The sequence below is a fragment of the Gorilla gorilla genome, chromosome 12, assembly GCF_029281585.2.
Source record: "Gorilla gorilla gorilla isolate KB3781 chromosome 12, NHGRI_mGorGor1-v2.1_pri, whole genome shotgun sequence".
Classification (NCBI taxonomy): Eukaryota; Metazoa; Chordata; class Mammalia; order Primates; family Hominidae; genus Gorilla; species Gorilla gorilla.
This window is the reverse complement of record NC_073236.2, coordinates 134,813,538-134,825,820: the sequence shown is the minus strand read 5'-3', so window position 1 is coordinate 134,825,820 and position 12,283 is coordinate 134,813,538.

Sequence of the window (12,283 nt, the reverse complement as noted above, 5' to 3'; positions counted from 1 at the left end):
TCTAACCCAGCCCCAAAAGGAGCTCCGGCATAAAGCGTGGCTATTAATGAGTCCTGCATGGGCAGGTGTTTTCTTGTACTGCTGTCTTGCCTAGTCACCGGCTGGGAGCTGCCGGGAGAAGCATGACCTCAGTTCAAACAGTGCCGTGGATCCCAAAGGTGCAATTGCCGAAGGCCATCAGCTAATTGCACTTCTTATACCTGATCAACAAGCTCTTGAAGGGAAATTGGAGCCTCATAAGTCCATGTCTGCCACAAGGGGCCTTAAAGTAAATTATGTTTTAGATCTTGAAATCATCATTACAGAGGAAATATCAGTGTTAGCAGTGGTGAATCTGTACAGGTCTCAGCGACTCAATTCCTGCTTCCTCATGGGAAAGAATTCATCTGAGTGGCATAAGCCAGAGTGAGAGACTGAGGCAAGTTTTAGGGTTGGAGTGAAAGTTTATTAAAAAGTTTTAGAGCAGGAACAAAAGGAAATAAAGTACACTTGGAAGAGGTCCAAGCAGGCAACTTAAGAGATTCAAGTGCACCATTTAGTCCTTTGACTTGGGGTTTTATAAGTTGACATACTTTCAGGTTTTTTGCATCTCTCCTTCTTTGATTTTTCACTAGAGTGGGCTGACCACAGTGAGCAGTGGCCTGCAAGCACTTAGAAGGGGCCACAAATGCAGTCCGTTTACTGGAGCTGTGCACATGGTCATTTGAGGCATTTCTTACTAGTCGAGTGTTCCTAGAGGAGGGTCATTATACCAGTTAAACTCCGCCATTTTGCCTCTTAGTGCGCATGCTCAAGGCTACTCACCCAACTCCTTGAATCTTACTGAGAAGCTGCTCATCATCAGCTTCAGGTGTTTTCTATATATTGGAAGACTACCTTTCCCTAGCTCCAGATGTGAGCAATTACTATTTTAGAGAAACAGTTTAACAACCTCATGACCATCACCTGATGGTTGCCTTACATTCCTCGGAGGGGGCCCCCTCCTGCCTTGCTCATGTCTGCCTAGCTACCCACTCTAACATCAGGACTCCGATGAAAATGACAGTAAGTCCAGTGTCGTGAGTATACTGAACTTATTTTCTAAATCCTAAATCCCAAATCAGAATAAATAGTTTGATCAATTTTTAAATTATGAAATTGTATAATTTCCGATGCATAGATTAGAAATATTTCCTCTTTGTAAAGCATTTATAGTGCCATAAAGATTACTGACCTATTGAACAGGCACAGCCTCTACAACATTCTTACTAGACTTTTTAAATTATTATTATTTTGAAACAGGGTCTCGCTCTGTCACCCAGGCTTTAGTGCAATGGTGTGACCTCGGTTCACTGCAACATCCACCTCCTGGGTTCAAGTGATTTGTGCCTCATCTCCCGAGTAGCTGGGACTACAGGTGCACACCACCATGCCGGGCCAATTTCTGTATTTTTAGTAGAGAGGGGTTTTCACCATGTTGGCCAGGCTGGTCTCAAATTTCTGGCCTCAAGTGATCCACTTGCCTTGACCTCTCAAAGTGCTGGCATTACAGGCATGAGCCACCATGCCCAGCCCTTTCTAGGCTTCTTAATGTAAAATAATTACAAGAGACATTAATGTTTGACAAGTCTGTTATGAATGCATGGCATATGAAATAGTAAAAATCCCTTAGGCATTAGGAGTCCTCAAAATCTGATGTTCTTTATTAAGGGAGTTGATTCTAGAGGTCTTTCACTTCCAGATTATCCACTGGTCGTGATGATATTTGCAATAATAATTAAGACTTATCAATTCTAATTTTTTATAAACTGCTTGTGATGGTGATTAAGCTCCTATCTCCCAGCTCCAAACCCAATCTTTGCTCCTTTGCTTTGTGATGCTGGATTTAGGCTCTGCAGATAATTTTTCTGCCGTGACAGCTGGCTCTAAATTCAGTTTTGGCAAAAGGCTTACAAGAGCAAGGCAGGCAGAAGTAGGTAAGGACTTGTTTTTTTCTGCTTTTTCCCTGTCTTTTTCCTGGTCCTACAAACAACGTCCAAAAATCACCCCATGCTTCTGTCTGCAGCAGCAGGTAAAGACATTTAGCAGCTCTTCAGTACTCAGAGAACCAGAGACTAATCCTGTTTTCTCATAGAGCCCAGCAACAGCCTTTCCTTGGGCGTCTTATGTTTCAGCTCCATGCACCCCTCCTTGAGGCTTCTAAGTTCCAATAGTACACATCTGTCTTTCTAGTTCTGCCAGTCCTAAAGAGTAGGGCAAGCTACTTCCTGTAGTTGCTACCCTCATGTCTCAGTGTTGTTGTTTTGTTTTGTTTTTGTTTTTTTCAGTTCCCTACTAAATTTTATATAAAATCCTGCTTAGGTTCTCTCTTAAAATTATGTTGTCTCTCATATGTTATATACTTTTGACTAAAATATTTGCTAATTTTCAGTTATATCAGTTATATCTTCAGTTTCCTAATTGAACCTAATAGAGTGCTTTATGCACAAGATCTAATTTAATTTTTCCAATAACCTATCTAAATAGATATTATCCCTATTTTACAGATGAAGCATCACACCCTCAGAAATTGTTACTTGCTCAGAAACTCCTTTCTTGTTAATAAGAGACCTACATCCAAGTGCGTCTGAGGAATTCCAAAGATCTTGCCCTTAATCACTATCATAGGGTGTTTTCTGATGTGAGCCCGTGGGATTCCTGACTTTCTTTGGACACAGTTGTTTGCTTCTCTTCCAGAACTTTCTGGAATTAGTTTTCACTCTGTCATTCTGCCATTAACATAACTGTATGTTTGGCTCCATAAAACATTCTAAAATATTTCACTCACATTTTTATAGTCATAGTATATAGACTGCAAGAAAACAAAAAGTATCCTAAATCATAGATAAGACATTTCTTAAATTCAGTAATATTGACATCTTAACTTCTCCTTAACCTTTATTTTTTTCAAGGAGTTGAGGCATTTCCATTTCATGACTGTTGGAAAGCCCATGCAGGGATGCACAGCTTTCTTCCTTGACAGCTGTGTCCTCAAAGTGTACCAACTATGTCCTCTTCAGTGACAGTAGCCATGGCTAAAATGTCAATATGCTGCAGGCATCACAACCCTCAATTTTAAAACATTTTCATCATCTCAAAAAGCAACTCTGTAATTTTTAGCTTTTACTCCTCTATCCTCCTGTCTCTCACCTCATCCCCAGCTCTAAGCCATCACTAATCTGATTTCTGTCTCTATAGTTTGGCCTGTTCTGGCCATTTTATATAGATGAAATCATACAATATTTTGTGCTTCATGACAGGTTTCTCTCAGCATAGTGTTTTCAAAGTTCATCCGTGTTGTGGCATGTGTCAGTACTTAATTCCTTTTTATGGCTACATAATATTTCATTGTATGGGTGCAACGTATCTTCCTATACATTTGTTATTAGGTTGGTGCAAAAGTAATTGCAGTTTGCCATTGAAAGTAATGGCAAAATCCATGATTACTTTTGCACCAATCTAATAGTTGGTGGACATTTGGGTTGTTTCCATTTCTAGGCTATCGTGATTTGTGTATAAGCTCTTATGTGGACGTGTTTTCATTTTACTTGGGCATGAACCTCACGGTGGAACTGCTGGGTTATATGGAAATTCTCTGCTTCATCATTTGAGGGCGTGTCAGATTGTTTTCCAGAGTGGCTGCACCATTTCACATTCCCACCAGCCTTGTGCTAGTGTTACGATTTTTCCTCCTTTGCCAATACTTGTTGTTAGGTGACTTTTTGATTTTAGCCATCCTACAAGATGTAATGTAGTATTTTATTGTGATTTTGACTAGCATTTCCCTGATGACTGATCATGTCAAGCCCATTCTCATGTGTTTGTTGTCCATTTGTATGTTATACATGTTAAAGTGTCTGTTCAGGTCCTTTGCTCATTTTTTTAAAAAAATTAGGTTCTTTTTCTTTATTATTGAATTGTAAGAGTTCTTTATATATTCTGGAAATGAGTCTCTTGCAGATAGATGATTTAAAAATGTTTTCTACCATTCTGCAGGTTGATGTTTTACTGTCTTAATGCTGCTTTGAAAGCCAACACTTTGAAAAAAGTTTTTTGATAAAATGCAACTTATATATTTATTTTGATGCTGTGCTTTTTGGTGTCATATGTAGGACTCCTTTGGTAAAATTAAGGTCGTAAAGATTTATTTAACTCTGTTTTATCATAAGAATTTTACAAATTTTGCTTTTAGATTTGGGTCTGATCCATTTTCGGTCAATTTTTGTATGTGGTGTGAACTAAATGTCCAGCTTCATCCACTTCATGTTGCTATACAGTTGTTCCAGCACTATTTTTTGAAAAGACTATTCTTTCCTCATTGAACAATTTTGTACTCTTATGGATTATCATTTGACCATAAATACATAGATCTTCTTCTGGGGTGCTTTCAGTTTTATTCCATTGTTCTATGTAATTGGCTTTTTGTCAGTTTCACCCTAACTTAGTTACTACAGATTTTAAGTAGTTTGAAATCGTGAAATATAACTACTTCTATTTGGTTTTCCTTTGTAAAGATTGTTTTGGCTAATTTTCCTGAAATCCCATATGAGCTTTAGAATCAGCTTGTCAATTTTTATAAAGAAGTCAGCTGAGATACTGATGAGAATTTTATTGAATCTGTAGATCAGTTTGAGGAATAATACCATCTTAACAATGTTAAGTCTTGTTATCAATGAATGTAGGAAGCTTTTCTAATTATATACATAGTCCTCAATTTCTTTCAATTACATTTTATAGTTTTTAGAATATGTTTTGCCCTTTTTCCATTATAATCCCTTTAAGTATTTCATTATTTTTGAAGCTATTGTCAATGAAATTGTTATATTAACTTAATCCCCACAGTGCTTATTGAAATTGTACAAAAACACAATTAACTTTCATTTTGATCCTGTATCCTTCAACCTTGGTGAATTCATTTATTAATTTCTTTGTGTGTGAATTCTGTCAGATTTTTTATGTGCAGAATTATGCCATCTACAAATACAAATAGTTTTACTCCTCTGTCTTCCTTGTGGATGTCTTATTTCTTGATCTTGACTAATTACCTTGACTAGAATATACAGTTTACTGCTGAATGGAAGTGTCAACAGTGGATATACTTTTATTATTCCAGATCTTAGGAAGAAATTATCCAGCCTTTAACCATTGAGTGTAATGTTACTTTCTTCATAGATACCCTTTATGTTTATCAATTGAAAACATTCTCTTCCATGATGGTTAATATTAGGTGTCAACTTGAATGGAGTAAGGGATCTCTAGATAGCTGGTAGAGCATTATTTCTGAAATGGCATTTGTGGAAAAGATTAACATTGGAATCAGTGGACTGAGTGAGGAAAATCCATGCTCACTTAATGTGAGTGCTCACCATCCAATCAGCTGAGGCCCAGATAAAACAAAAGGTCAGAGGAAAGCAAATTCTCTTTCTCTCTCTCTCTTAGAACTAGGCTTTTCTCCTGCCATTGGTCATTTAAACTTCAGGTCCTCTGGCCTCTGGACTCCACAGCTTGCATCAGCAGCCCCTGGGTTCTCATGTCTTTGGATTGAGAATTACACCATCAGTTTCCCTGGTTCTGAGTCCTTTGGACTTGGATTGAGCCACAATACTGGCTTCCCTGGTCCTCTAGCTTGCAGATGACGACCTGTCATGGGACTTCTCTGTCTCTATAATCATGAGAAATAATCCCCTTAATAAACATATTCTCATATAACTATATCTAAGGCAATACATTGAATTGGTTCTGTCTGTCTGGAGAACCCTAATATACTTTCTTTCCTAGTTTGTTGATTTTGTTTTTGTTTTTGTTTTTGACCCAGTAATCCCATTCCTAGGTATATGCTGAAAGGAGTATATACATTTTTCTACTGAAAAGACGAATTCCTGTGTATGTTCAACACAGCACAATTCACAATAGCAAAGATGTGGAGTCAACCTAAGTGTCCATCAGTGGTGGATTGGATAAAGAAAATGTGGTACACATACACCATGGGATACTACACAGACCATAAAAAAGAATGAAATAAATAATGTATTTTGCAGCAACATGAATGCAACTGTAGGCCATTACCCTAAGCAAATTAACACAAAAACCAAAAGCCAAATACCGCATGTTCTCATTTACAAGTGGAAGCTAAACATTAGATACATGTGAACATAAAGATGAGAACAACAGACATGCAGGATTAGTAGAAGGAGAAGGGGGAGGAGGGAAAAGTTTGAAAAACTACCTATTGACCACCATGCTCATTACTTGGGCAACAGGATCAATCATACCCCAAATCTCATCATGCTGCAATATGCCCATGTAACAAACTTGCGTATGTATGCCCTGAATCTAAAATAAAAGCCGAAATAAAAACAAAAAAAATTCTATTGAAATAGGGTAAAGTATTAATTGAAATTCAGATGTTAGCCAGGTGCAATGGCACATACCTGCAATCCCAAATAATTGAGAATCTGAGGCAGGAGGATCTCTTGAACCTGGGAGTTCAAGACCAGCCTGAGAAATATAGCAAGACCTCCACTTAAAAAAAAAGTTCAATTCAAATATTGAGCCAACTTAGCATTCCTGGGATAAATTCCACTTAGTCATGGTATATAATTCTTTATATAGGTTGTAGGGTTGAGTTTGGTAGTATCTTGTCCAGGATTTTTGGATCTGTACTTGTGAGAGATATCTGTAGTCTTTTTTCTTGTGATATCTTTGTCTGGTTTGGGTATCATAGTAATATTGTTCTCATAAAATGAACCGGAAAAGATTATCTCCTTTTCTTTTTGTTTTTTATTTTTTGAAATGTCTTTGAAGAACTGGTATTACTATTTTTTTAATGTTTAGCATAGTTAAGCACTGCAGCCATCTGGGTGTGGGCTTTCTTTTGTGAGTAGCTTTTTGTGTTATTTTGTATTGATTACTTATCCAATAATTCACCTACTACAAGTGTATTCAGATTATTTATTTCTTCTTGAGTTAGTTTGGTTAGTTTATGTCTATCTAACAATGTGTTTAGGTCATCTATGTTACCTAATTTATAGTTAGTGCACAATTGCTCTTATTAATTGGTAATTCTTTTTATTTCTGTAGCACCAATAGTAACCTGAGTTCGTTCATTATTTATTCTACTAATATGAGATTTCTCTTTCTTTTTACTGTTTTTTCACTTGGCCATTATAGCTAAATGTTTCTCAACACTGTTGATCTTTTCGATGACTCAGCATTTTACTTGGATTTTCTCCACTGTTTTTGTATTTTATAATCAATTACTTTCAGCTGCATTCTTTATTTCCTTTTTTCTACTTATTTTAGTTTTAGTTTTCTCTCCTTTGTCCAGTGTTATTGATGTCAGAACTTTTATCTTTCTTTCTTTCTTTTTTTTTCAATAATTGCAACTTCTATTTTGTATTCTGGGGTACATGTGCAGATTTGTTTTATGGGTATATTGCCTGATGCTGAGGTTTGGGTTACAAATGATTCCATCACCCAGGTACTAGGCTTAGTACCCAATAGTTACTTTTTCAATACACTGCCCCCTCCCCCCATACCCCCTTTAGTAGTCCCCAATGTCTATTGTTGCCATCTTTGTGTCCATATGTATCCAATGTTTAGCTCCCACTTATAAGTTAGAACATGTAGTATTTGGTTTTCTGTTTCTGTATTCGTTTGCTAAAGATAATGGCCTCCAGCTTCTGTTCCTGCAAACGGCATGGCCTTGTTCTTTTTTTGCCTGCCTAATATTCCACGGTGAATATGTAACACATTTTATTTATCCAGTCTACCACTGATGGACATTTAGGTTGATTCCATTTCCTTGTTATTGTGAATAGTGCTGCAATGCACATACGTGTCATGTGTCTTTATAATATAATTATTTCTATTCCTTTGGGTATATACCCTGCAGTGGGGTTGCTGGGTCAAACGGTAGTTCTGCTTTTAGCTCTTTAAGGAATTGCTACACTGTCTTCCACAATGCTTGAAGTAATTTACTTTCCTTCAATGGTATATAAGTGTTCCCTTTTCTCCACAACTTTGCCAGCATCTGTTATTTTTTTACTTTTTAATAATAGCCATTCTGACTGGTATGAGATGGTATCTCTTTGTGGTTTTGATTTTCATTTCTGTAATGATCAGTGATGCTGAACTTTTCTTGATATGCTTCTTGCCACATGTATGTCTTCTTTTGAGAAGTGTCTGTTCATATCTTTTGCACACATTTTAATGTTTATTTTTCCTTATAAATTTGTTTAAGTTCTTTGTAGATGCAGGTTATTAGACCTTTGCCAGATGCATGGTTTGCAAAAATTTTCTCTCATTCTGTATGTTGTCTATTTACCCTGCCAATGGTTTATTTTCCTGTGTAGATGCTTTTTACTTTAATTAGATCACATGTGTCCATTTTTGCTTTTGTTGGAACTGCTCTAGTGTCCTTATCATGAAATCTTTGCCTGTTCTTACGTTCAAGATGGTATTGCTTAGGCTGTCTTCTAGAGTTTTGATAGTTTTGGGTTTTACATTTAAATCTTTAATTCATCTTAAGTTGCTTTTAGTATATGGTGTAAGGAAGGGGTCCTTACACCATATATTAGCCAGTTATCTTAACACTATTGAATAGGGAGCCCTTTTCCCATTGCTTGTTTCTGTTAGCTTTGTTGAAGATCAACTGGTTGGAGGTGTTCAGACTTATTTCTGGGCTCTCTATTTGGTTCCATTGGTCTATGTTTCTGTTTTTGTACCAGTGCCATGCTGTTTTTGGTTCTGGTAGCCTTGTGATGTAGCTAGAAGTTGGGTACCATAATGTCTCCAGCTTTGTGCTTTTCACTTAGGACTGCCTTAGCTATTTTTCAGTTCCATGTAAATTTTTTAAAAGTTTATTTTTTTCCTTGTTCTGAGAAGAATGTATCTAGCAGTTTCATAGGAATAACATTGAATCTATAAATTGATTGGGGAAGTATGGCCATTTTAACAATATTGTTTCTTCCTATCCATGAGTGTGTGTATTAATTCATTCTCACATTGCTATAAAAATAGCTGAGATTGAGCAATTTATGAGGAAGGAGGTGCAATTTGCTCATGGTTCTGCAGGCTGTACAGCATGCGTGGCAGCATCTGCTTCTGAGGAGGGCTCAGGGAGCTTTTACTCATGGAAGAAAGCAAAGCCAGAGCAGGCACATCACATGTCCAAAGCAGGAGCACAAGCTGGAGGGAGTTGCCACACACTTGTAAACAACCAGCTCTTACAAGAGAACTCACTATTGCTACCAAGGGATGATGGTGTTAAGCCATGAGAAACCACACCAATGACACAATCACTTCCCAGCAAACCCGCCTCAAGCAATGGGGATTACATTTCAACAAAAGATTTGAGTGGGGCTACAGATCCAAACCATACCAGCATGGAATGTTTTTCCATTTGTTTGTGTCATCTCTAATTTCTTTGAGACATGTTTTGTCATCTCCTTGTAGAGATTTTTCACCTCCCTGGTTAGCTATATTGCTAGGTACTTTATTCTTTTTGTGGCAATTGCGAATGGAATTGTGTTTGGCTATTGGCTTGTCTGTTGTTGGTGTATTGGAATGCTAGTGATTTTTGTACATTGAAACATTGCTGAAACTTTTTATCAGCTGAAGGAGCTTTGGGGCCAAGACTATGGAGTTTTTTATTCTGCCTTTTTCTGTTTTCCACTTGCTTGGTAGATTTTTTCCCATCTCTTTATTTTGAGCCTATGGGTATTATAGCTAGTGAGATGGGTCTCTTGAAGACAGCATACCAATGAGTCTTGGTTCTTAATCAAACTTGCCACTCTCTGCCTTTTAATTGGGGCATTTAACCCATTTACATTCAAGGTTAGTACTAATATGTGTGTATTTGATCCTGTCATCATGTTGTTAGCTGGATACTATTCATATTTGTTTATGTGGTTGCTTTATAGTGTCACTGGTTTATATACTTAAGTGGCTGGTAATGTTCTTTCCTTTTCATATCTAGTGCCTCCTTCAGGAGCTCTTGTAAGGCAGTTATTTTAGTAATGAATCCCTTCAGCATTTCCTTCTCTGAAAACAATCTTACTTCTCCTTTACTTGTAAAGCTTAGTTTGGCTGGATATGAAATTCAGGGTTGGAATTTCTTTTCTTTAAGAAGGTTGAATATTGGGTCTTAATTTTTACTGGCTTGTAGGGTTCCGCTGTTAGTCTGATGGGCACCCCTTTGTGGGTGACCTAACCTTTAACATTTTTTCATTCATTTTGACCTTGGAGAATCTGATGATTATTTATCTTTGGGATATTCTTGTGGAGTATCTTACCGGGGTTCTCTAAATTTCTTGAATTTCAGTGTTGTCCTCTCAAGCTAAGTTGGGGAAGTTTTCATGGTTGTTATCCTGAAATATGTTTTCCAAGTTGCTTACACTCTTCCCATCTCTTTCAGGGACACCCATGTGTAGTAGATTTGGTCTCTTTACATAATCCCATATTTCTCAGAGGTTCTGTTTATGTCTTCTCTTTTTTTTTCTCTATTCTTGTCTGGCTATCTTATTTCAGAAAGCCAGTGTTCAAGCTCTGGCATTCTTTCTTCTGCTTGTTCTATTCTATTATTAATAAATACTTGTAATTGCATTATGAAACTTGTGTAGCATTTTTCAGCCCTATCAGGTTGGTTATGTTCTTTTCTATACTAGCTATTTTGTCTGTCAGCTCCTGCACCATTTTATTGTGATTCTTAGCTTCCTTAGATTGAATTTCAACCTGCTCCTGCATCTCAGTAATTTTCCTTCCTGTCCATATTCTGAATTCTATTTTCAGCCCTGTCTGATGAGGAAGGCCAGTCTGTAGAAGTCAGGTCCAATAGCTCCCCTAAGGGTAAAGTCTTTTATGGGAAAAATTTGAGCCTAGGGGGAAGACTATCCCTTCCCATGCTCCACTAAAGATGCTCCCACACCAAACCCTTTGGGTTGCACATCATCTGGCTTTCTGCTCCTACCACTTCACTAAGCAGCAATCCTTGCTAACTTGAGTGTCCATAGTGTTCAAGAGGTCTCCTTCTGCTGGGATGACACAGGCCTGTGATGAGAACAGGTTGCTTCTTGCTAGTTCAATTTATCCATTCTTCCAGAGTTGTTGGGGACAAGGAACAATTCCCAGTCTGTGATAGGCCCTTGCATGGTTCCAAGCTTCCTCTTCCTTTAGCCCAGCTTCTGTGTCTTCCCTCCATTCACTCTCAGTGCCTTTGCTCTGAAGATGTTAGGAGTGCACCAATTGTCTTGTTCCCTTGATGGCAGCTGCTCCACCTGTCTCTGACTAGTGGGCCATCTTGCTTTCCCCTATCTTTCTTAATATAAGCATATACTGTTTCTCTCTGAACACTTTTTAGCTCCTGTTTCTCTCTGAACACTTCTTTAGCTCCATACCATAGGTAGAGGTATTTTGTGTCCACATTTCAATATGTGTTCTGATTTCCATTTTGATTTCTTCTTTACCACCTTAGTTATTTATTACCATGTTGTTTAATTTTAAAATATTTGCAATTTTCCCATATTTTTTTCTAAGTGCATTCTATTATGATTGAAGGACATATTTTAAATTATTTCTATTCCTTTACATTCATTTTATGTTCTAACATATTGTTCATCCTGACCAATGTTCTATGCACAGTTGAGAAGTATGTATTTTGTGTTACTGTTGAGTGAAGTATTCTATACATAACTGTTACTTATAATTGCTTTGTAGTTTTGTTTTTCTACTTCCTTCTTGATCTTCTAACTAGTTATTTAATCTACAATTGAAAGCAGAGTATTGAAATCTCCAATATTATTGTTGACTCATCTATTTCAACTTTTTATTCTGTCAGTTTTTTAATTATAATTATTATTTTTTATTATACTTTAAGTTTTAGGGTACATGTGCATAACGTGCAGGTTAGTTACATATGTATACATGTGCCATGTTGGTGTGCTGCACCCATTAACTCGTCATTTAACATTAGGTATATCTCCTAATGCTATCCCTCCCCACTCCCCCCACCCCACAACAGGCCCCGGTGATGTTCCCCTTCCCGTGTCCGTGTGTTCTCATTGTTCAGTTCCCACCTATGAGTGAGAACATGCGGTGTTTGTTTTTTTGTCCTTGTGATAGTTTGCTGAGAATGATGGTTTCCAGCTTCACCCATGTCCCTATAAAGGACATGAACTCATCATTTTTTATGGCCGCATAGTAGTCCATGGTGTATATGTGCCACATTTTCTTAATCCAGTCTATCATTGTTGGACATTTGGTTTGG